We start from the raw sequence: 24370 nt of genomic DNA, 5'->3' as shown, positions 1-24370 counted from the left end.
CTTTCAGATGCCCTACTTTACCACACTGAAAGCATTGACAAGTCTCTCTGGAAGTCCCTTGCCAGAAGGGAACCTGTCTTCCATGTTGGGATCTTGGGAAGTCTGCATCATAGCCTGGCTATAAAAGGCAGTTGTGCCCACTGTGGCACAGCATTTTATGAGCTCCTCTAAAGGAGCATCCTTGTGCAGTCTTTGTATAATTCTTCTGCAATCCTCATTAGCATTTTCATTAGAAAGTTGACTTATCAAAACATCTGTTGAGGCATTTTCCCCATTAGTTCTTGTGATAGCTGTCTGCAAATGTCCCACAAAATCAGCAAAGGGTTCATCTGGGCCTTGTGTTATTTTTTTGAAGGTCTCACCCTTTTCATCTTTATTGTGAATCAAAGCCCATGCTTTGATAGCATTAGCAGCAATTTGCTCATATGCTGCTATGAAATAATTTATCTGTACTTTGATGTCTGCATAGGGACCTACACCTGTTAGTAGGTCACAGGTGATTGGAGGATTAACTCCACTATGACTATTTTGTTGGGCTTGTATCCTAGAGAGCTCACTATATTCAGAAAGCCACAAGTACTTTTGTTGAGGTTCTAGGCGTATCCTTGCTATAGATTTCCAGTCATTAGGGGTCAAGATTTCAAAAGCCAAATTCCGTAATAACATCTTAACATAAGCTGATGTAGCCCCATAAAGAGTGCAAGACTTTTTCAGGTCTTTGAAGATTTCTATGTTAAAATGAGCATATCAGACTTCTGGCCAAGATAAAGGCGAGAAGACACACAGCTGTGTAAACTCCGCATTTTCTCTCAGAATCCATCTCATTACAAGCCTCTGAATTAATGCCTGACTGAAAAAAGCCCCACAAATATTACCAAGAGAAGACATCCTTGAGATTCGACAGGAAAGGTCTGTTTTTGCTTAAGGGCAGGACAGTTTTAGATCAAGCACAGGCTGAGGGCAGGCAGTGGCAGCCAGAGCTCGGCAGACAGCTCACAGCCGAGCAGACCAGAGGGGGGTGGGGCATGATCTCAGCCTTCTCTGTGGGAAACTTTCTGGATTGGATACTTTGCCCCAGCAATCAGAGCCCAGCAGAAAGCTAAAAGAAATAAGAATACAACCCCAAACAGCTGGAGTTTCCCAAACCTGGCCACCCCTCCCCACAGTGTCCCCGGCTCTCACAGTCCAGGCACGGTGGAGCAGTCCTGCTAGTGCCTCACTGCTGCCCTTGTCTTAGAGGGCCTGTAACACCACCCAGCCCCTCCCCCTAAAAAAGCAGATTCCATTTGGGTTTTTTTTCTTTTTTTCTTTGCTAGTTTGTCTCTGATTCTTCTCTGACAAAATGAGCAAAAAATTGAAAAGGACCTTAACTATTGACAGCTTTTATACAGACAAAGAGCAGACTCTAAACCCTGAGGAGACTGAAAGCAGATTGTCTCCAGGTGAATCCCCACAGGAGGAGATCATCTGTTCCTAACAAGATAATCCTAAAAAATTAAAAAAGGCTCTCACAAAACAGAAGAAAAATTGGAAAAGGAGAGGGTTTTGACAAGAGAGTCTGGAGGGTCATCCCACCATTTAAAACAGAATGGTAAAAATCTAACCTTGAAAAAAGGACTAGTGAATGAAACAGAAAATAGCTCTTAAAAAAAAAATTGGCGGGAAAGGAAAACATTCCAAAAACAAATTGAAATAAAAAAAAAAAAAAAAAGTGAATGAAAAAATACTTTGAAAATCAAATCGAGCAAATGGTTTTGATGACTTGAGGAGACAAGAATCGTCAACAAACTAAAAACCAAACAATGGAGAAAAATGAAAAAACCTTTTGTAAAAAAACAGACCAAAATAGGTCTAGAGAGACAATCTGAGAATTATTAGACCCCAGAAAAATATGATGAAAAAAGAGCCTGGACACTATTTTCCAGGAAATTATCAAAAAAACTCCCAGAAGTCTTAAAAAGAGGGAAAATGACTTGAAAAGGATTTCAATCACCCTGAAAGGATCCTAAAATCCAAAACCAAGAAATATAGTGGGCCAAATGCCAGAACCCTCAGACAAAGAAAAATACTCCAATGGCTAGAAAAACCCCAATTAAAATGGAGGAGCCCAATAAGGATCACCCAAGATCAGCACATCCACATTAAAAGATTGAAGGGCCTGAATATGATATACTGAAAGGCTAAGGAACTTAATGCAAACAAAATAACACCCAGGCAGAATAGCATTTTTCCAGGGAAGAAGATGGTCCAATGAAATAAGTAATTTCACCAATTTTGATGAAAAAAAACAGAACTTAAAAGTTTGATCACAAATAGAACTCAAGAAAAAACCTAAAAGGTAAAAAAAATCTTGGGAACATATTTCTGAAAGATTATAAAGAATACATGTATACCCTGTTCTTGGAATTAAGGTGGAAAAAGAACATTGTAAAAAAGGGCAAAGTAAGTACTACATCTACAAAGAAGCAAAAACTTTAGAGAAAAGAATGGAGGGGATTAATAAACGGGGTTTTTATTGCCATCAGAATTGGTTTTAAGAAAAAAATTTAGACATATTAATTTATGGTGAAACTTCTCCCCATCTCATTGAAAAGTGAGAAGGGAAAAGTGAAAAGGAAGAATAAGCTACAGAAGGATTATGGAAACTGTGAGGGAAAGGGTAAGATAGGGGAAGGAACCAAGGTGAGGAGGAGGGATACCAAAAAGAGGTGTGGAAAAGGGTACTCACAAGTTTTACTGGGAAGGGTGGTAAGGGGAAAGAAGGGGAAAAGCATAAACAGGGTTCAAGATGGCAAGTAATACAGAATTGTTCATTTTAATCAAAATTGAACAGGGTAAACACCCCAAAAAGGAAGTTTGCAGAATGAATTAAAAGCCAGTCTTAAATATTTGTTTGGGAAACAAACCCAAGCAGGGAGATACATGCAGAATAAAAGTAAAAGTTGGAATAAAATCTATATCTTCAGGTAAATTCAAAAAAAGCATGGGTAGCCATCCTGATCCAGATCAACAAAAACAAAAATTGATCCAATTAAAAAGAGATAAGGAAAGACACATCTTGCTAAGGGTACATAGATAATGAAGCAATATCAATACTAAAATATATGCCCAAGGGTGTAGCATCTAAATTCAAAGAGAAATTGAGAGCTGGGAAGAAATAGACAGCAAAACTGTAATAGTGAGATCTCAACCTTGTACTCCCTGAATTAGATAAATCACACCACATAATAAATAAGAAAGAAGTCAAAGGTAAAAAATACTGAAAAGTTAGATATGAAAGATCTCTGGAAAAATGAAATGGAGACAGAAAGGCTACACTTTCTTTTCCATTCTTGGAACCTATACAAAAATAGCCAATATTAAGAACAAAACCCTCAAACTCAAATGCAGTCAGGAGAAATAGTAACTGCATCTTTTTCGAACTTGCAATAAAAATTACACCAACAAAAAGCCAAGGGATATAGACCAAAAAAAAATTGGAAACTAAATAATCTCAACTAAAGAATGATTGGGTGAAGCAGCAAATCTAGGCATAATTAAACTTCACCAAAGAAAATGAATAATGAGACATCATAAAATTGTGGGGATGCAGCCAAGGGGAAAAGGGAAATTTCCTTATCTCTAGGCCTACTTGCATAAAATAGAAAGAAAGGTCAACAATTGGGCCAACAAAAATCTGAAAAGAAACAAATTAAAACCCCCATCAAACATAAACTTGAAATTCTAAAAATAAAAAGAGATCAATAAAATTGAAAGTAAAAATTAATTAATTAATAAAACTAAATTGGTTTTATAAAAAATAACAAAATAACAAACCCTTAGTAAACGTTAAAACAAAGAAAGGAAAATCAAATTTTATCCTAAAAATGAAAAAAAACTGCCACTGATGAAAAGGAAATAAACAATTTAAAATTACCCCAACTTTTAATAAATTTGACAACAAATAAATATAAATACCAAAAAATAACTTCCCAATTAACAGGAAAAGTAAAATTCCTAAACATCCCATCTTAGAAAAAAAAGAAAAACCATTAACAACTCCCTAAAAAAAATCCCCAAGACCAGATGGATTTACATTAATTCTACAAACATTTAAAAACAATTAACTCAATTATATAAATATTTGAAAAAAAAAGATTGAAGGGTCCTACCAAAACTCCTTTACAACACAAATGGTAATACCTAAACCAGGTAGGCAAAACAGAAAAAATATAACCAATCTCCCTTGAATATTGATCAAAATCTTAAATAAATATTAAAAATTACAGAAAAATCATCCCAGGATAATACCCTATGACCGTAGGATTTATACCAGGAATTCAGGTGTTTTTAAAAAAATTATTAGCATAATTACTTTTCAATTAAACTAACAAAAACCATAGTCATCTCAATAGTTGGAAAAAGCATTTATAAAATAAATCCATTCCTAATAAAAAAACATTGAGTATAGGAATAAATGGACTTTTCTTAAAATGTCAGGAGAATATATTAAAACTATCGTAAGCATCATTGCAATGGAAAAACGGAACCTTTCCCATAAATCTGGTAAACAAGGTTCCCACTATCACCATTATTATTAATATTGTATTAAAACACTAGCCTCGGCAATAAATGGAAAAGAATTAAAAAATCAGAATAGGCAGTGGAACCAAACTATCACTCTTTTAATTAATGATGATATACTTAGAAACCCCAGAATTCTACTAAAAAGCTTTAGAAATAATTCTAACTTTAAAATTGGGTTTAAAATAAATCCCCATAAATCCTCAAATTTTTACATCACCAACAAAATCCAACAGCAAAGATACAAGAAAATTCCACAAAATAACTGTCATCAGCATAAAATATTTGGGAATCATCCCAAAGGAAAATAAAATTTATGGCAAAATTATAAAAAAAAAACTTTCCACACAAATAAAAGTCAGACTTAAATAATTGGAAAAATATTAAGTCTCCTGGATAAAGCAAATATAATAAAATGACAATACTCTCTAAACTAATTTATTTATTTAGTTTATAAATCAATTAAAAATATTTTAATAATCTGAAAAATAAAACAAAATTCATATGGAATAATAAAAGGTCAAAATCTCAAAAAATTAATGAAAAAAAATCAAATGAATATTGCCTAGCTGTACCTGATCTAAAACTATATTTAAAGTAGCGTCATCAAAACCATTTGTATTGGCTAAAAATAGATTAGTTGATCAGTGGAACAGGTTAAGGTTCACAAAACAGAATAGTCAACATAAAACCTATTTTGACAAACCCAAAAATCCTAACCGGGATAAGAACTTTATTTGACAAAAACTGCTGGGATAACTGGAAATTGTTTATAGGAAATTAGAGGGACCCACACTTAACACCGTATACCAAGATAAGATCAAAATGGGTCCATGATTTAGACATAAAGAATGAGATTATAAATAAATTAGAGGAACATAGGATAGTTTATCTATCAGACCTGTGGTGGAGGAAGAAATTTTTTACTAAAGATGAACTGGAGACCAATTATTGATCACAAAATAGAAAATTTTGATTACATCAAATTAAAAATCTTTTGTACAAACAAAACTAATACACACAAGATTAGAAGGGAAGCTACAAACTGGGAAAACATTTTCACAGTTAAAGGTTCTGATAAAGGCCTCATTTCCAAAATATATAGAGAATTGATTCTAATTTATAAGAAACCAAGCCATTCTCCAGTTGATAAATGGTCAAAGGATATGACCAGGCAATTTTCAGATGATGAAATTGAAACTATTACCACTCATATGAAAGAGTGTTCCAAATCACTATTAATCAGAGAAATGCAAATTACGACAACTCTGAGATACCACTACACACCTGTCTGATTGACTAAGATGACAGGAAAAAATAATGATGAATGTTGGAGGGGATGTGGGAAAACTGGGACATTGATGCATTGTTGGTGGAGTTGTGAACAAATACAACCATTCTGGAGAGCAATCTGGAATTATGCCAAAAAAGTTATCAAACTGTGCATACCATTTGACCCAGCAGTGCTACTACTGGGCTTATACCCCAAGGAGATACTAAAGAAGGGAAAGGGACCTGTATGTGCTAAAATGTTTGTGGCAGCCCTGTTTGTAGTGACTAGAAATTGGAAAATGAATGGATGCCCTTCAACTGGAGAATGGTTGGGTAAATTGTGGTATATGAATATTATGGAATATTATTGTTCTGTAAGAAATGACCAGCAGCATGAATACAGAGAGGCTTGGAGAGACTTACATGAACTGATGCTAAGTGAAATGAGCAGAACCAGGAAATCATTATATACTTCAACAACAATACTGTATGAAGACATATTCTGATGGAAGTGGATTTCTTTGACAAAGAGACCTAATTCAGTTTCAATTGATCAATGATGGACAGAAGCAGCTACACCTACAGAAAGAACACTGGGAAATGAATGTAAACTGTTTGCATTTTTTTTCCTTCCCAGGTTATTTTTACCTTCTGAATCCAATTCTCCCTGTACAAAAAGAAAACTGTTTTGTTTGGAAACACATACATTATATCTAGGATATACTGGGACATATTCAACATATATAGGACTGCTTGACATCTAGGGGAGGGGGTGGAGGTGGGAGGGAGAAATCGGAACAGAAGTGAGTGCCAGGGATAATGTAAAAAAAAATTACCCTGGCATGGGTTCTGTCAATAAAAAGTTATTATAATAAAAACAAACAAACAAACAAACATAAAACAAAAAAATGAGCATATCTTCAACTTTCTTGACCTGAGGAATTAAACTCTTGTATTACGGGGAAAATGTGGGGTTGGAGTTCTGCTACATCTCTCCCTTCCACTTTTGCCTTCATTAGTCCTTGTTGCAATCTAGTCATAGGAGTCATTGAATGCTGAGGTGGGGGCGGTGCTGGTGCTGTCACTGACCACCCCCCCACTACTCTTCCTCCCTACATCCAGAAGGGTGGAGTTGATGAAGGAGAGTTAATTACTTGTTCCTCAGGTGGAGCTGAAGCTACCTCAAATTCCTCATGCCCTTGAAACTCACTTAATTCTCCATGCCCTGTGGGGATATGGTCTTTAATCTCTTCATTATCTTCCTCCTTAATCTCAGGCTTCCCCATCTGGCTACTTCTAGCAGTTTTTGTTTTTTTTTTCTTTCTTCTAGGGATAGAATTTCTTAGTGTTAACTGTATTATATTGTATAAATAGAATGCCTCATTGGAAATTGAATGAGGACCGTTTTCACTGTAATATGTGGACAACTATTGTCCAACCAAACACCAATTATCTTGAGAGATTTGCTCTTCCTTGATGAACCAAGGGGAATTACAGTTTAATGTACCCAGAAATCTAGCTATCTGTTCCCAAGTTATAAGTTCCCTTGTCCTTCTATCAGCTTAAGCATGCTTTCTATAGCGCCACTCCTGGGCGTGGTTGAAGGGGTTGGGGGCAGGTGTGGGGAATCTTTAGCTAGCATTTGTCCCATTTCATCCAAAAAAAGATTACTAGTTTAGTTTTTAAGAAAATAAGTTCCCTGTTTGTCTATTAGCAATACTCACCCAAGTTCCTGGTCACCGGAGACTTTTTCAGTGAAGGTAGGGTCCTTGGTTCACACACTTGGGCGCCAAATGTGATGACCACGTATTTTAAAATCTGCCGGAGTCAGGAATTCAGGTTAGGGGAAAATTGTCAATCTTTATTCTTAGCAGAGATGAAGAAAGATCAGAGGTAGAAGAGAATCGGCAATAGCAATGTCAGCAGCTGAGTCAAGAAGCTAGCTAGACCAGAAGCCTCGAGACCAGCAGCCACCAGAATTGAACCCAGCCAGCAATCTCCCCCAGCCTCTCTGCCTGCCTCTGTGTCCCTACCCACCTAAATCGTCATTTCCTATACAACACATCAGGACTTGCACAGAGAGTGGCTGGGGGCCATTATTTCTCCCAGCATATATATTAATAGAGTGTAGTCCAATTACTATTTAGTCTCATGTGCTTGGGACCTCAGTGCATCAATTCAAGCCTCAGCCCATTACAGGATTTCTAAGAGGGAGAGATTTTCTGGGAACAAAGGATCCATTTTGTTCCCAGGCCTGATGTCTCAAAGCATTCAGCAGGCAATGTGAGTTTCCAATTGTTTTTATAAACATGGCTCCAAGATCGGGGAGACAAAGGTGGGGGCATGGAGTCCAAACTCTGGTGAATGGGCATTTCCAAGAAAGGGACCGTCAATCCGGTTCTGACAGGTTGGGGGATAGGACCATAAATTCTGAGGAGTAAAGGATGTGTCCAACTAGAACCAGTAAGTCTGGAACTTAGAGATAGAAGATACTAATTATGTATCTGAGACAAGGCATCTGGAGTTTTATCTTTTGGAATATCATAGTGACCAGCTACATCCTTAATTATCTTAGTTCTAATGGTCAGGAAGGGGCATTGCAACTAGGGAGATTGAGGTAGAACAATTCAAGGAACTAAGGCAGAACAATTCAATTCAGGGAAACCGAGGTAGGATAATTTAGGGAAACTGAGGCAGGACAATAAAATGGAACAGTTACACAACAATGTTGTTAAATATTTAAAAGAAATATTTATGTTGTACATAACAAATTCTCAGTTTTATGTGTGTGGGGAGGAAGCCCTGTAATACCATAGAAATTAATTTTTGGTTCTTGCATCCAAGAAAAGACACTTTCAATAACTTCTGAGTGCATTTGGATAAATAGATTATTCTGCATTATAACATAACCTGGAGACTAAAATCTTAATTTGGAGGGGTAGTAAAGATAGTGGTAAACCAGGTAGAAGTTCAAAGTTTATCCCTTTTCCTACCCCCTTCCCTTTTTCTTTTTCTTTCTCCCTCCCTCCTTTTCTCCTTCCCTCTTTCTCTCTCTCCCTCTGTCTCTTTGTCTCTGTCTCTCTCTTTCACACAAGTACACATGCACACACATGCATGCCCACACAACCATTAGTTCTGATATTTTTCAGTCTACTGTTATTGTTATTCTGTATCTCTGCCATTGAATTTTCCAATGAGTGGCTATGAAAACAAAGAAAATAGTCTCTGGAAGATGCTCAGGGTATCAAGATAAATGATTTTTTGCATTCCTTTTCCCAAATGAAAGCATATATTTGAGTGGAGAATCATGAAAAAGACCTACAAGAGCACCTTAGAGGACAATATTATATCTCTTGGAGCTGGGGGGAGATTAGATGGTTTGTACCCTTGTTTTTTGGTTATTTAATATAATAAAATAAAAACAAGAGAGTCAAGAGTCATCTTGGCATTATGATTCTGATTTTCTTTAACTTACATAAAATGTGTATTGAGATAGAACATTCTGATATAATGTTCCTGAAGACCCATTATGCAACACTATTGAGAATTTGGCTTTTGTTGTTTAAAATGGAAATATTATATGTCATATAAACAACACAATGATTGTCTCCTAGTAAAAAGTGATAAAAACAAAAGTTATTTTGTTTAGGAATAATAAATTTCATTTAATGCTTCCCTTAATTTAGGATTCTGTGTGTTTCAGGTTAACTCATGTGTCATTATTAAACTACTGCACATTTTCCTCAGGTGTGGAAATATTCCTGTTTTTACACAGAGGAAACTACAGAGTCATTAAGTGCATTGTATGTTCCTCCTGAAAGTTGTTATGGGGTAAATTAACTGTTGTTTTCTCTGCTGGAAAGTCTTTTTTGCTCTGGCATTGTGACATAAAATGAACAAAGAACACTTCCATATGTAGCATATTATGTTAACACAGAATGTTGAAGCTAAAATCTCTATAAGCACATTCTACATTACTGAGAGGGAACTGAGATTGAGCCGATCTCCCAAAATTACAAGAATGATGTTATGGAAAAAATGTTTTACTTTATGTAATTATCTAGAGACATGTTTTATGTACTTCTAGAAATCTATTTCATTAAATAGTTCTAATGACAATTTATAAATTATATATGTATATCCCTATTTGAAATAATGATTGTTGTGTCAATATATTTATTAACATTATGTATGTTTTATGTCTTCAAACTTCTAGATTATTTTTTCATGTGGATTTTTGACAAATTTACTTTTTAATTTTCCTCAGACACAGGAAAAGAGCTATATGTCTTCAAACTTCTAAATTATTTTTTCATGTGTATTTTTGACAAATTTACTTTTTAATTTTCCTCAGACACAGAAAAAGAGCTATACTGATTAGAAACAAGTTGCAAAACATCACAAGCAAGGAATTAAACAGGAGAAATAATGTAAAACATGACATTGGAATTTATACCCCACCTGTGAGAGATCCTTTCTGTTCTTATTGGTATGATTAGCTATAGTCATACACACTGTACATCAACCTGAACATAATAATGGCATATTGATCTTCAAGTACAAAGGACAAGAACTAAGAGGAGTATATGTGTGTATGTGTGTGTATATATATATATATATATATATATATATATATATATATATATTTGCTATCTTAAATGGTTCATTGGTGTCCATGTGATGTCAGTAAAACTGCAACAATTTCTCATGATCATGGGGTAGAGTCCATGTTAGGTAATTTAATGGATGTGGATGAAAATTTTAGGAGAAAATGACATGGAGAAGTGGGATTTGCATCTGTAGTGCCTTGTAGGTAGGAGAAACATAAGGAATGATTGGTGAATAAAAATGAAGATATATACTGTGGAAGTTGCTTATTCATTAGAGAATTTGAATGTAAAAAGATAATGAAAGTGAATAAAGGCCATTCACAAACTATTTTTCACGTGGATTTTATAAGAAGTATTGAAGAAAAAAAAAAAAAAAACTACCCAATATAATTAGGCAATGCTTAGCTGGATAAACAAATGTAAAAAAAAATCCAAGGGGTTTCTAGATGGTAATCAAAATGTTATTGTGTACATTGTTGGTGAAATTGTGATTACATCCAATCATTCTGGAGAGGAATTTGGAACTAGGCTCAAAAACTTATCAAACTGTGCATACCCTTTGATCCAACAGTGCTACTACTGGGCTTATATCCCAAAGAGATCATAAAGAAGGGAAAGGGATCTGTATGTGGACGAATATTTGTGGTAGCCCTCTTTGTAGTGGCCAGAAACTGGAAACTGAATAGTTGCCCATCAATTGGAGAATGTCTGAATAAATTGTGGTATATGAATATTTTGGAATATTATTGTTCGGTAAGAAATGACAAACAGGATGATTTCAGAAATGCCTGGAGAGACTTACATGAACTGATGCTGAGTGAAACGAGCAGGGCCAGGAGATCATTATATACTTCAACAATAATACTGTATGATGATCAATTCCGATGGACCTGCCCATCTTCAGCAATGAGATAAACCAAATCACTTCCAATGGAGCAGTAATTAACTGAACCAGCAACACCCAGCAAAAGAACTCAGGGAGATGACTAAGAACCATTACATTGAATTCCAATCCCTATATTTTTGCCTGCCTGCATTTTGGATTTCCTTCACAGGCTAAGTGTACAATATTTTAGAGTCCCATTCTTTTTGTACAGCAAAATAATGGCTTGGTCATGTATACTTATAGTGTATCTAATTTATACTTTAATATATTTAACATCTACTGGTCATCCTGCCATCTAGGGGAGGGGGTGGGGGGAAGAAGGTGAAAAATTGGAACAAAAGGTTTGGTAATTGTCAATGCTGTAAAATTACCCATACATATAACTTGTAAATAAAAAGCTATTAAAAAATAAAATTTGATAGAATTCTCCAGTGAATCAAAAAAAAAATAATAAATTTAAAAATTTTTAAAAATGGTATTGTGGCTAAATTACAAACTTTGATGTCAGAAGACCTGAGTTTGAATCAAGGATTGTAATACTAACTAGCTGTGTAACTATTAGGTCAATCACTTACTTTTTGTAAAGTCTTCATTGTCTCATTTGTAAAATGGGACTACTAATAATAATTAATTACTTTCATCACTAGATCTTTATAAAAAGATATTTTGTAGATCAAAAAGCAGTGATCTGCATGTGAGATCACATTGTTTACCCAAACACCCCATATCCTTGTCCTGATACATACAAACACATGCATATCTATTTATATCTATCTATCTATCTTTACATACATACATACATACACCTTTTGAATTGGGGAATTAATTGACCCTTATCTGAAATATGGCATCTCTGACATTTCATTACTTAGTACAAATAATGCCAACTACACAAAGACATTGTTGAAACTGAAGGAAAGATCTAGAATATAGCTTTTGAAAAGTCATCTAACTTAATTTATTTGGCTTTTAAGACCAATATTAGAGGAATGTGTGTGTGTGTGTGTGTGTGTGTGTGTGTGTGTGTGTGTGTTTGTAATTATATCTCTCTCTCTGAACACATTTTTATAAGTTTATATTATAAAGACTCTAAGAAAATATGCCATGGACAGAATGATGTCTGGAAGGATTTGAAAAGGAATAAGAATATTTTTTATTTATATTTTTGCATTTTATTTGAGAAGCAAATAAGTGAGTAAGTCAGAACAATACAGAATTTAAGAGTTAGAAGACATCTAAACCCAACCAGTATTGGAATGGGACTTCCTTTCTACAATACCCCTAATACACATTTATCCAATTTTTTTTCTTTGACTAACTGCAATGAGGGAAAACCCACAATATCCTGAGGCATACATCCCACTGTACTATTAAATAGCTATAATTTTTAGAATTAGTTCCTTTGACTGTGTGCCCCAACAATTCAGTTATGGGAACTTTATTTAATGAGCCATTTCCATCTTCAGGCTATAAGTATAACACATCTAATTCTTGTACTTATGACCTACATACATCTAGCTAAGACTTTAAAGCTAGATTTCAGTGTTTCTGATAGGCCCCTTGAACAATTTTTCCACCTCTAGAAAATAGACAAGTAAAAATACAATAATGTAGTTTTCAAAGAATCTTGAGATTTCCTGCTGATTTAATTTGCCTTGAGAACTTCCTGCTTTGCCAATCCATCTATTCCATGTGCTTCCTGTCTATTTTATTTTGTACACTCCCCAAATATAAAATCCATAAAAACATGTAACTGGGGAGGGTTCTGGGAAGAGGGAAGGATAATTCAGCAAATTTCAAGCTTTCCAGATTTCTCCCCCAAACAGAACACATTTGCCCTTTAGGGAGAATAGGCTGGTGAAGACTTGGTTTTCCTCCTAAAATCCAAGAAGATCCCAAGAAATAACCCAAGCATGGGATTAACCATTGTGGAGTGCAAACACCTTCAGACTAGCTCCTCAGAAACACCAAGCAGGAAAATCTGGGGGCAGATGGATTTGGATGGAGCCTCATCAGAAAGCATAAAAACTTTCATCTACTGTACAGCATATAGAGTCCAGAAAGCCTGAATGAATCTCAAATGATTAGGAATAACAGGTCCATTGGACCTGTGAGAGAAGAAATCAGCACACCAGGGGAGTACAGATGCAGTGGAGTAGGTACTCTGCTGGCTGCCAGAACTTGCAGGAAGGTGAAATTCTTGTTTTGGAGTTCCAGGGCAGAATGTAGAGCTGAAGTAAAGCTATTATCCCCTGATGCCAGAATTAGAAGTGCATACTATAATACTTCTCATTAGGAAAAAAAAAAATAATCTACGAAGGAAAAGAACCAGTCACAGAAACTTATTATGCAAAACAAGGAAGACCAAGCTTCATTTCAAGAGGAGGGCATTAAAGTTAAAAAAAAGCTAGTGAAGTTATAAGAGATGAAGACATAACAAAACAGAATATAAAGATTTTAAAAAATAGAACAGAATGTGAAATATCTTATAAGAAAAACAACAGATCTGAAGAATCAAGAAGCTAAAAAAACCTAAAAACTAAAACTAAAAATCAAACAAGAATATTATGAAAAAATAGTTAACTTCCTAGGAAAGGAGATAAAGAGTTAAAGCTGAAAATCACCTTTGAAAATTAGAATTGGGCAAGGACAAGCAAGTGAATTTATAAGAGATGAAGACATAATAAAACAGAATATGATTTTAAAAAATAGAACAGAATGTGAAATATCTTATAAGAAAAAAAAAACAGATCTGAAGAATCAAGAAGGGCAGTATAAGAATAATTGGACTATGTAAAAACTGTGACCCAAAAAAGAATTTTGACACAATAATGCAAGAAATAATCCAAAATAATTTTTCTGGAGTGATAAACATGAGGGGAAAGTAGAAAAATAAAAAATACACTGATCCCTACCTTAAAGAGATCTGTGGAAAACACACAGGAATATTATTGCCAAATTTTCAAATACCTAGAGTAAAAAGAAAATTTTGCAAGAAATGATAAAAAAAAATTTCAAAAACTCTGGACTCTAGAATTGTACAAGATCTATCAGTTGCCACAATAAAGGACTGCATTTTCTAGAATCAAATATGCCAGCGATCAAAATAACTAGGCCTGCAATCAAAAATAGATACAACAAAATTATCCATAATATTGAATAAAAATGGACATTTAATGAGCTTGCAGATTTTTAGAACTTTCAACCAAACTCTTATTCAATTGAAAATTTAATATGTAAGAGCCAATATCAAAGATCAATTTCAAGGAATTTAACATGGACAAAATTGTTTATGTTTTTACTTGGAAGTATAGCTTTATGACATCTACCAACCCATAGAAAATAATTTCACATTCTAGATATTAGAGGCCGATTAATTTAGTTGACTAAATTCACTGATGACAAAACTATGAATTAGGTTGGTTCAGTGTCTTACCCAAAGTCATATAGGTAGTATATAACAGAAGTGAAATTTGAATCCAAGTTCCCTTATTTCAGCCCATTACTCTGTATCATGCTGACTTTCAAGTTGTTTTCTGGCTAATAAAGAGAAATGTATTTAATAGTCTGAATTTCAGGCCAACTCAAAGAGAAAAACTCCAAGATTAGCAAAATATGTTTTCAGATTTGTAGTGGCATTTTTCCTAATGTGTAGACACTGAATTGGCGAGTTAATGGAAAATGAAGATGAAGGATTATTCCTGAACATTCTTCCTTGTTATTTGATAGCATACATTTTTGTCTATTGAGTGATTGTACTAAATCAGAGGCCATATTGTAAAAGAAAAAGGCAGCTCATAAACAAAATTTACATATCTTACTGAGTTTTATTGGAGGAAATTATTTATGGCCAGCCAAGCCTTGAGGAAACTAAAGAATGAGAGCTGCTGCAGGTCTTCAAGTACAGTCTTAATTTGTGGCTCCATTTCTAACAAAGTATCTCAGAATCAAGCAAAATAATAGCTTTATCTCATCTGTATTTTATGGTTTAGGGAATGCAAAGTTTTTTTTTTTTTTAAAGAAATGTAAGAAGAGGGAGAGAGAGAGAGAGAGAGAGAGAGGAGAAAAGGAAGGATGAAGAAAGAAAAGAAGAAAGGAAGGAAGGAAGGTAGGAGAAAAAGAAGTTACTACACCATATTGAATAGTTTAGATTCTATAGATTTGCTCAACAGAATTAAGAAATGTCAGAAATTCAGAATATGAAAAAATTTAATGTCTTCCATTTTCCCTTCCTTCTTTCCCTCCTTCTTTCACTCTTTCCTTCTCTCCCTCCTTCCTTCTTTCCCTCTTTCCTTCCTTCTCTCCCTCTTTCCTTCCTTCTTTCCCTTTTTCCTTCCTTCCTCCCTCCCTCCTTCCCTTCCTTCTTTCTTCCCTCCCTTCCTTCCTTCCTTCCTTTCTTTTTAGCATTTTCAGTAAATACTGTGGGATTTTAGCAGTTGTGAGATTAGCAAAATAAGCTTAAATTTGATATTTCCCTCTTACCCTCACAATTATGTTTTGATCCTTTCTCAATTGATGCACTTGTATTTGTTCAATTTGTTTTTATAAATTAAACACTTTTAGTGTTCTAAATTAAAAAAAGATCAGCTCAGTTAGTAATCAAGTGGTTAGAACACTTTTGACTTTTATTTTAAGCATGTTGTAAATTAAAGGTTTGCTTGAAGAAATATTCTACTAACTTGATCAATTTGATTCTATAATCTGTAAGTGATGTGGGACCTAATATTTTTGGTACTTGACATTTTTGAGGACTAATCATTCAAGTGGATTTTGTTTTTGAACAGTTTCCCAAAAGGTTCAATGATTGTTGTTTTGAAGTCTGATTTTAAAAAAAATCTGGAGAATCCTTTCTAAAAAGGAAAAAGTCACAGTTATATGTATATATAATTCAGATATTTCTTACTTGAGCAGTCATTTACTTTATATCATGAAATCCTGGGTAAGGAATAGGCTCATTAATTAAGAGGAACAACAGATGAAGTCACAACATAATCAAATACAGCATAATTGCTTTATGTACCACAATATGACAGAACTTTAAATCACAAGATAAAAAGACATCAATTCTGCTCAAATCAACAAAATTAGGTTAATCTTATGTTGTTTTATTCACAATTAGGTTGAAATGGTTACTAAGAAAAATATTATGGTGAATGATCCAAAGTGACTGGCATATCTCATCTGTCAAATTCTATATCCTTTACACTAAATTACCCTAATAAATTTGTATGTATGTAGTATGTGTGTGTGTATAAAGACATATAAAGAGAGATATCTATCTGTTTAGATAATGAGATAAATATGTATATATATATATATATTATTATTTGAAAGCATGTGGTTACATACTTAGTGTTGTATTCACTGTGAAATATGGAAATAGAAACTTCATGCATGATTGGCAAGAATAGGGTTGGGATGGAGCACCAAGATTTTTTTCCACTATATGTTGTTTAAGATTAGAATGCATTGATAGAGTTATAAAGATTCTATTTCTATACTTCATAGTGAATAAAGAACCAAATGTATAGCCATAGGGTGCTTTATGTAAGAGATATGGAATTTACAAAATGAGATATGTTGGACTAAACAAATGAAGTCACAGCGCTATTAAGTGTAGCATAATAGTTTAATGCACCGCAATATCACAGGACTTTGAATCACACAATACGGGTAAAAAACTAATGTTGAATTCAATGTTAAAGTCTATTATTCATTTTATAAAGGGGGAATAGGGAAGTCACTGAGCTTAAAGAACTAAAGACACAAGAAATAAAGGTAATGTTTCAATAATGAAAATTAAAAAAAAAAACAAATCATAAGCTGTTAGTAAACATTAATTTTCTTAAATTAAAATTCCTAATTGCTCACATGCAAAGTAATGTTTGCATTTATTGTAGTGTAGTATAGTTTCATTAGAATTAATAGAGAAAATGTGCTCTAAAATTTGGAAAAAACTTCTCATAAAAATATCTGGCAACAAATTAGCAGAACAGTGCCAGATAATTTAAGCTGAGGCCATTACCTAATGAGGACAAAAGTCTTGTCTGTGGTGAATTTTTGATGATATCTGAAGAAAAATCACACTGTTAATAATTCTGATTGAATTTTTACAAATATTATGGTCTCATATAATAAAAGTTTTCCTCTACATGTACTTCAAGTTCATAGGAAGAAGAGTATAGAATACATAAACACAGAAGCAGTCATTCAAGATATCTCTGTCCTTGATATAATAATATGTGCAATTCAAAATGATTATGTTATTGCATCTAGAGCTTTTCAGAACTACAAGGTGTCGGGCATGGAAAGCATGTCTTCCTTTATCATTAATTAGAAAGTTGCCACCACCTTCTATTTCTGTTTTACTTGGTATTTTTCTTTTTTTCTTTTTTTTAATTGTCTTTTTTTTTTATTATAGTAACTTTTTATTGACAGAATCCATGCCTGGGTAATTTTTTTTTGCAACATTATCCCTTGCACTCACTTCTGTTCCGATTTTCCCTCCACCCTTCACCCCTCCCTAGATGGCAAGCAGTCCTATATATGTTGAATATGTCCTAGTATATCCTAGATACAATGTATGTGTGCAGATCCAAACGGTTTTCTTGTTGCACAGGGAGAATTAGATTCAGAAGGTAGAAGTAACCCGGAAAGAAAAACAAAAATGCAAACAGTTTACATTCATTTCCCAGTGTTTTTTTTTTGTTTGTTTTTTTTTTTCCCTTTGGGTGTAGCTGCTTCTCTCCATCATTGATCAATTGAAACTGAATTAGGTCTCTTTGTCAAAGAAATCCACTTCCATCAGATTACATCTTCATGCAGTATCGTTGTTGAAGTATATAATGATCTCTTGTTCTGCTCATTTCACTTAGCATCAGTTTCGATGTAATTCTCTCAAGCTTCTCTGTATTCATCTTGCTGGTCATTTCTTACAGAACAATAATATTCCATAACATTCATATACCACAATTTACCCAACCATTCTCAATTGATGGGCAGCCACTCAGTTTCAGCTTCTAGCCACTCAAACAGGGCTAGCCACAAATATTTTAGCACATACAGGTCCCTTTCCTTCTTTAGTATCTCCTTGAGGGTATAAGCCCAGTAGAAACACTGCTGGATCAAAAGGGTATGCACAGTTTGATAAATTTTTGGGCATAATTCAGATTGCTCTGCACAGAATGGTTGGATTCAGTTCCAGCTCCACCAACAATGTGTCAGTGTCCCAGTTTTCCCACATCCCTCAACACTCATCATTATTTTTTCCTGTCATCTTAACCAATCTGCAGGTGTGTAGTAGTATCTCAGAGTTGTCTTAATTTGCATTTCTCTGATTAATAATGATTTGGAACACTCTTTCATATGAGTGGTAATGATTTTAATTTCATCATCTGAAAATTGTCTGTTCATATCCTATTGACCATTTATCAATTGGAGAATAGCTTGGTTTCTTATAAATTAGAGTCAGCTCTCTATATATTTTGGAAATAGAGGCCTTTATAGAACCTTTAATCTGTGAGATGTTTTCCCAGTTTGTTGCTTCCCTTCTAATCTTGTTTATATTAGTTTTGTTTGTACAGAAGCTTTTTAATTTGATGTAATCAAAATTTTCTATTTTGTGATCAATAATGGTCTCTAGTTCGTCTTTAGTCACAAATTTCATCTTCTTCCACAAGTCTGAGAGATAAAGTATCCTATGTTCCTCCAATTTGTTTATAATCTCGTTCTTTATGTCTAAATCATGGACTCATTTTGATCTTATCTTGGTATACGGTGTTAAGTGTGGGTCCATGCCTAATTTCTGCCATATACTAATTTCCAGTTATCCCAGCAGTTTTTGTCAAATAATGAGTTCTTATCCCAAAAGTGAGGATCTTTGGGTTTGTCAAACACTAAATTGCTACAGTTGACTATTCTGTCTTGTGAACCTAACCTGTTCCACTGATCAACTAATCTATTTCTTAGCCAATACCAAATGGTTTTGATGACTGCTGCTTTATAATATAGTTTTAGGTCAGGTACAGCTAGGCCACCTTCATTTGCTTTTTTTTTTTTCATTAATTCTTTTGAGATTCTTGACCTTTTATTATTCCATATGAATTTTGTTGTTATTTTTTCTAGATCATTAAAATATTTTCTTGGAAGTCTGATTGGTATAGCACTAAATAAATAGATTAGTTTAGGGAGTATTGTCATCTTTATTATATTTGCTCAACCTATCCAGGAGCACTTGATATTTTCCAATTGTTTAAGTCTGACTTTATTTGTGTGGAAAGTTTTTTGTAATTTAGCTCATATAATTCCTGACTTTCCTTTGGTAGATAGATTCCCAAATATTTTATGCTGTCGACAGTTATTCTGAATTGAATTTCTCTTGGTATCTCTTGCTGTTGGATTTTGTTGGTGATGTATAAAAATGCTGAGGATTTATAGGGATTTATTTTATAACCTGCAACTTTGCTAAAGTTATGGATTATTTCTAATAGCTTTTTTGTAGAATCTCTAGGGTCCATCATATCATCTGCAAAGAGTGATAGTTTGGTTTCCTCACTGCCTATTCTGATTCCTTTAATCTCTTTCTTGACTCTTATTGCCGAGGCTAGTATTTCTAATACAGTATTGAATAGTAATGGTGACAGTGGGCAACCTTGATTCACTCCAGATCTTACTGGGAAAGATTCCAGTTTTTCCCCATTGCATATGATGCTTACTGATGGTTTTAAATATATGCTCCTGACTATTTTAAGAAAAAGTCCATTTATTCCTATATTCTCAAGTGTTTTTATTATGAATGGATGTTGGATTTTATCAAATGCTTTTTCTGCATCTATTGAGATGATCATATGGTTTTTGTTAGTTTGCTTATTGATATAGTCAATTATGCTAATAGTTTTCCCAATATTGGACCAGCCCTGCATTTCCTGGTATAAATCCTACTTGATCATAGTGTATTATCCTGTGGATGATTTTCTGTAATCTTTTGCTAATATTTTATTTAAGATTTTAGCATCGATGTTCATTAGAGAGATTGGTCTATAATTTTTCTTTCTTTGTTTTCAGCCTACCTGGTTTAGGTATCAGTACCATGTCTCTGTCGTAAAAAGGGAGTTTGGTAGGGACTCCTTCAGTCCCTATTTTTCAAATAGTTTATATAGCATTGAGGGTTAATTGTTCTTTTAATGTTTGGTAGAATTCACATGGTAAATCCATCTGGTCCTGGGGATTTTTCTTGGGAGCTGGTTAATAGCTTGTTCTATTTCTTTTTCTAAGATGGGACTTTTTAGGATATTTACTTCTTCCTCTGTTAATCTGGGCAAGCTATATTTTGAAGGTATTCTTCCATTTCATTTAAGTTGTCAAATTTATTGCCATAAAGTTGGGCAAAGTAATTCCTAATTATTGCTCTAATTTCTTCTTCATTAGTGGCGAGTTCTCCCTTTTCATTTTTAATACTAACAATTTGATTTTCCTCTTTCTTTGTTTTAATCAGATTTACTAAGGGTTTGTCTATTTTGTTGGTTTTCATAGAACCAACTCTTAGTTTATTAATTAATTCAATAGTTTTTTTACTTTCAATTTTGTTGATCTCTCCTTTTATTTTAGAATTTCAAGTTTAGTGTTTGACTGGGGTTTTTAATTTGTTCCTTTTCTAGCATTTTTAGTTGTAAGCCCAATTCGTTGACCTTCTCTTTCTCTGCTTTATGCAAGTAAGCCTCTAGAGATATGAAATTTCCCCTTATTACAACTTTGGCTGCATCCCACATATTTTGATATGATGTGTCATTATTGTCATTTTCTTGGGTGAAGTTATTAATTATGTCTATGATTTGCTGTTTCACCCAATCATTGTTTAGTATGAGATTATTTAGTTTCCAATTATTTTTTGGTCTAGTTTCCCCTGGCTTTTTGTTGAGTGTAATTTTTATTGCATTGTGGTCTGAAAAGGATGCATTCACTATTTCTGTCTTACTGCATTTGAGTTTGAGGTTTTTATGTCCTAATATATGGTCTATTTTTGTATAGGTTCCATGAACTGCGGAAAAGAAAGTGTACTCCTTTCTGTCTCCATTTCGTTTTCTCCAGAGGTCTATCATATCTAACTTTTCTAGTATTCTACTTTACCTCTTTGACTTCTTTCTTATTTATTTTGTGATTTGAGTTTATCTAATTCTGAGGAGTGCAAGGTTGAGATCTCCCACTATTATGGTTTTGCTATCTAGTTTCTTCTTGCAGCTCTCTTGGTTTCTCTTTAAGAATTTAGATGCTACACCACTTGGTGCATATATGTTTAATATCGATATTGCTTCATTATTTATGCTACCCTTTAGCAAGATATAGTGCCCTTCCTTATCTCTTTTAATTAGGTCAATATTTGTTTTTGCTTGATCTGAAATCAGGATGGCTACCCCTGCTTTTTTGACTTCACCTGAAGCATAGTAGATTTTGCTCCATCCCTTTACCTTTATTCTGCATGTATCTCCCTGCTTCAGGTGTGTTTTCTGTAAGCAACATATTGTAGGATTCTGGCTTTTAATCCATTCTGCTAATCGCTTCCTCTTTATGGGAGTTACCCCATTCACATTTATGGTTAAAATTACCAATTCTGTATTACTTGCCATCTTGTTAACCCCTATTTATGCTTTTCTCCCTTCCTTCCCCTTACCTCCCTTCCCAGTATTAAACTTGTGACCACCACTTGCTTCTCACAGCCCTCCCTTTTTAATATCCCTCCTCCCACACTTAGGTTCCTCCCCTATCTTACTCCTTTCCCTCTCAGGTTTCTGTACTCCTTCTGCTTAGCTTATTCCTTCCCTTTTCCTTTTCCCTTCTCACTTTTCAATGAGGATGCAGGAAGTTTCACCATATATTGAATATGTCTAACATTTTTCTCTTAAAGTCAGATTCTTATGGCAGTACAATGACCCACTATATTCATCCCCTCCATTTCTTTCTCTCAGATATAATGGTTTCCTTTGCCTCTTTGTGAGGATATAGTACCCCCACTTTACCCTTTTTCTGATACAATGTCCTTTCCACCTCTGATTTCTAGAACAAGGTATACATGTATTTTTATACATCTTTACAGCAGAAATATAGTTCCCAAGATTTCTTTTTACCTTTTTAGGTTTTTCTTCAGTTCTATATTTGCAGATTAAACTTCTTGTTAAGTTCTGGTTTTTTCACCAAAAATAGGTGAAATTCACTTATTTTGTTGAATGACCATCTTCTTCCCTGGAAAAAGATGCTCATTCTGGCTGGGTAAGTTATTTTTGTTTGCATACCGAGTTTCTTAGCCTCTCGGAATATCATATTCCAGGCCCTTCGATCTTTAATGTGGATGCTGCTAGATCTTGGGTGATTTTACTTGGTATTTTTCTTCCTTTTTCTTGATCAACTCTACTTTGCCGCTGATTCTTAGCATTGAACTAATCACTGAACTGAACAATCTGGCTACCAAGACATTTAAACTTTTTAAAATTTGGACTGAAAAAAAAACAAAACAAAACACTTGCAACATTTAGAACTCTAATTTAGAAACAAGATGGTCATACATTTTTCAGCATTGAAAACTTTCGTTACTTTCCTGGCTAGATCATCAATAAAAGTTCTAATCTATGTTAGTTTCAAAATTAAGGTAAGAAAATTCTTATGCTGTAATGATGTGAATAGTTAAATAATTTCTATCTTATTTCATTCCATTCATTGAATACACATAAGAATTGAATACTGTAGCATCAATGACAGAAGGTGGTGAATTCCACTCACACCAAGACTTCATTACAATACCACCATTTTTTTCATGCAGAACTAGTCAATAACTACTGAGTTAAGCTCACTCATCAGAATTTTCTGGGTCTGATCTGGCTGCTTAACAACCTGACCCTCTAGGAAATTCAGTGTGCCCGTGTAAATCAATGTAAATTGATGCATTGTATACCAGCAATCACAATTCATTTATCACATAGAATATGTTGCTTCATTTGGGAAATTTTCTTTAAGGAATTTTACTTGTTCTTAAAAATTCCTGTGTGGACAGTTCTGATAGGAATACTTCCTGAAATTTTTATGAGAATTAAAAAAAATATATTTTAAACTGAGTCAAACCCAATGTTCTCCCTAGCAAGCTCCAACAAGGGGATCAGGGCTTGTAATAAGAGGTTGGTAGCACACATCTTCAAAATGAAATTTCTCTTAGAGACAAGCATACCACTCTTACTGAATACATAATTTTCTCTTGACTGTTTTTGTCAAACTTATGATTAAATAATTCATATTCTCCAAAAATTTGTCTCACATAAATCTTGTGATGGTGCAAAGATTCCCCAGATCATTTGCTTTTGTTTGGCTGCTTCTGGAAGAATCAAACTCCAGCAGCTTCATGGTACCCTCTAAGAAGTATGCTGCTTCCATTACTGTGAAACAAGTGAGCAACCAACAACCACAGAAATTCAACTAAATTAAATCTGTTCTGCCACCACCATGAACTATCTTCCACTGCTACTGCTTGTTCCTGCTTCTTTTTTTTTTTTCCCTGAGACAATTGGAGTTAAGTGACTTGCCCAGAGTCGCACATCTAGGAAGTATTAAGTGTCTGAGGCCAGATTTGAACTCAGATTCTCCTGACTCAGGGCTGGTGTTCTATCCACTGTGCCACCTAGCTGCTCCTGTTCTATATGGTTTTCAAAAGGAATGGGTGCTATATTTTTTTTCAAAAGCTTTTCTGTATCAATTGAGATTATCATGTGATTTTTTTTGAGTTTTTAATTGATATTGTTAATTATGGTAATAGTTTTCCTGATAATGAACCAGCCTTGCAAATCTCACATAAATCCCACTTAGTCATAGTGTGTTATCTTGCTGATAAAATGCTGTGATCTCTTTGATAATATTTTATTTAAAATTTTTGCTTCAATATTTATTAGGGAGATTGATCTGTAATTTTCTTTCTTTCTTTCTTTCTTTCTTTTTTTTTTTTTTTTTGGTCTTTCCTGGTTTAGGTTCAGTGCCATATTTGTGACATAGAAGAAATTTGGCA

At 34.1% G+C, this 24370-nt stretch overlaps 1 pseudogene; it reads right to left on the bottom strand.

The window, feature by feature from the left end:
* LOC100924676 overlaps positions 1 to 23786 on the bottom strand; it is a 72534-nt pseudogene extending 48748 nt beyond the window's left edge.
* Positions 23787 to 24370: the final 584 nt, after the last annotated feature.

Source organism: Sarcophilus harrisii, chromosome 4 (assembly GCF_902635505.1).
Source record: "Sarcophilus harrisii chromosome 4, mSarHar1.11, whole genome shotgun sequence".
NCBI lineage: Eukaryota > Metazoa > Chordata > Mammalia > Dasyuromorphia > Dasyuridae > Sarcophilus > Sarcophilus harrisii.
This window is presented reverse-complemented; position numbering and strand designations above follow the sequence as displayed.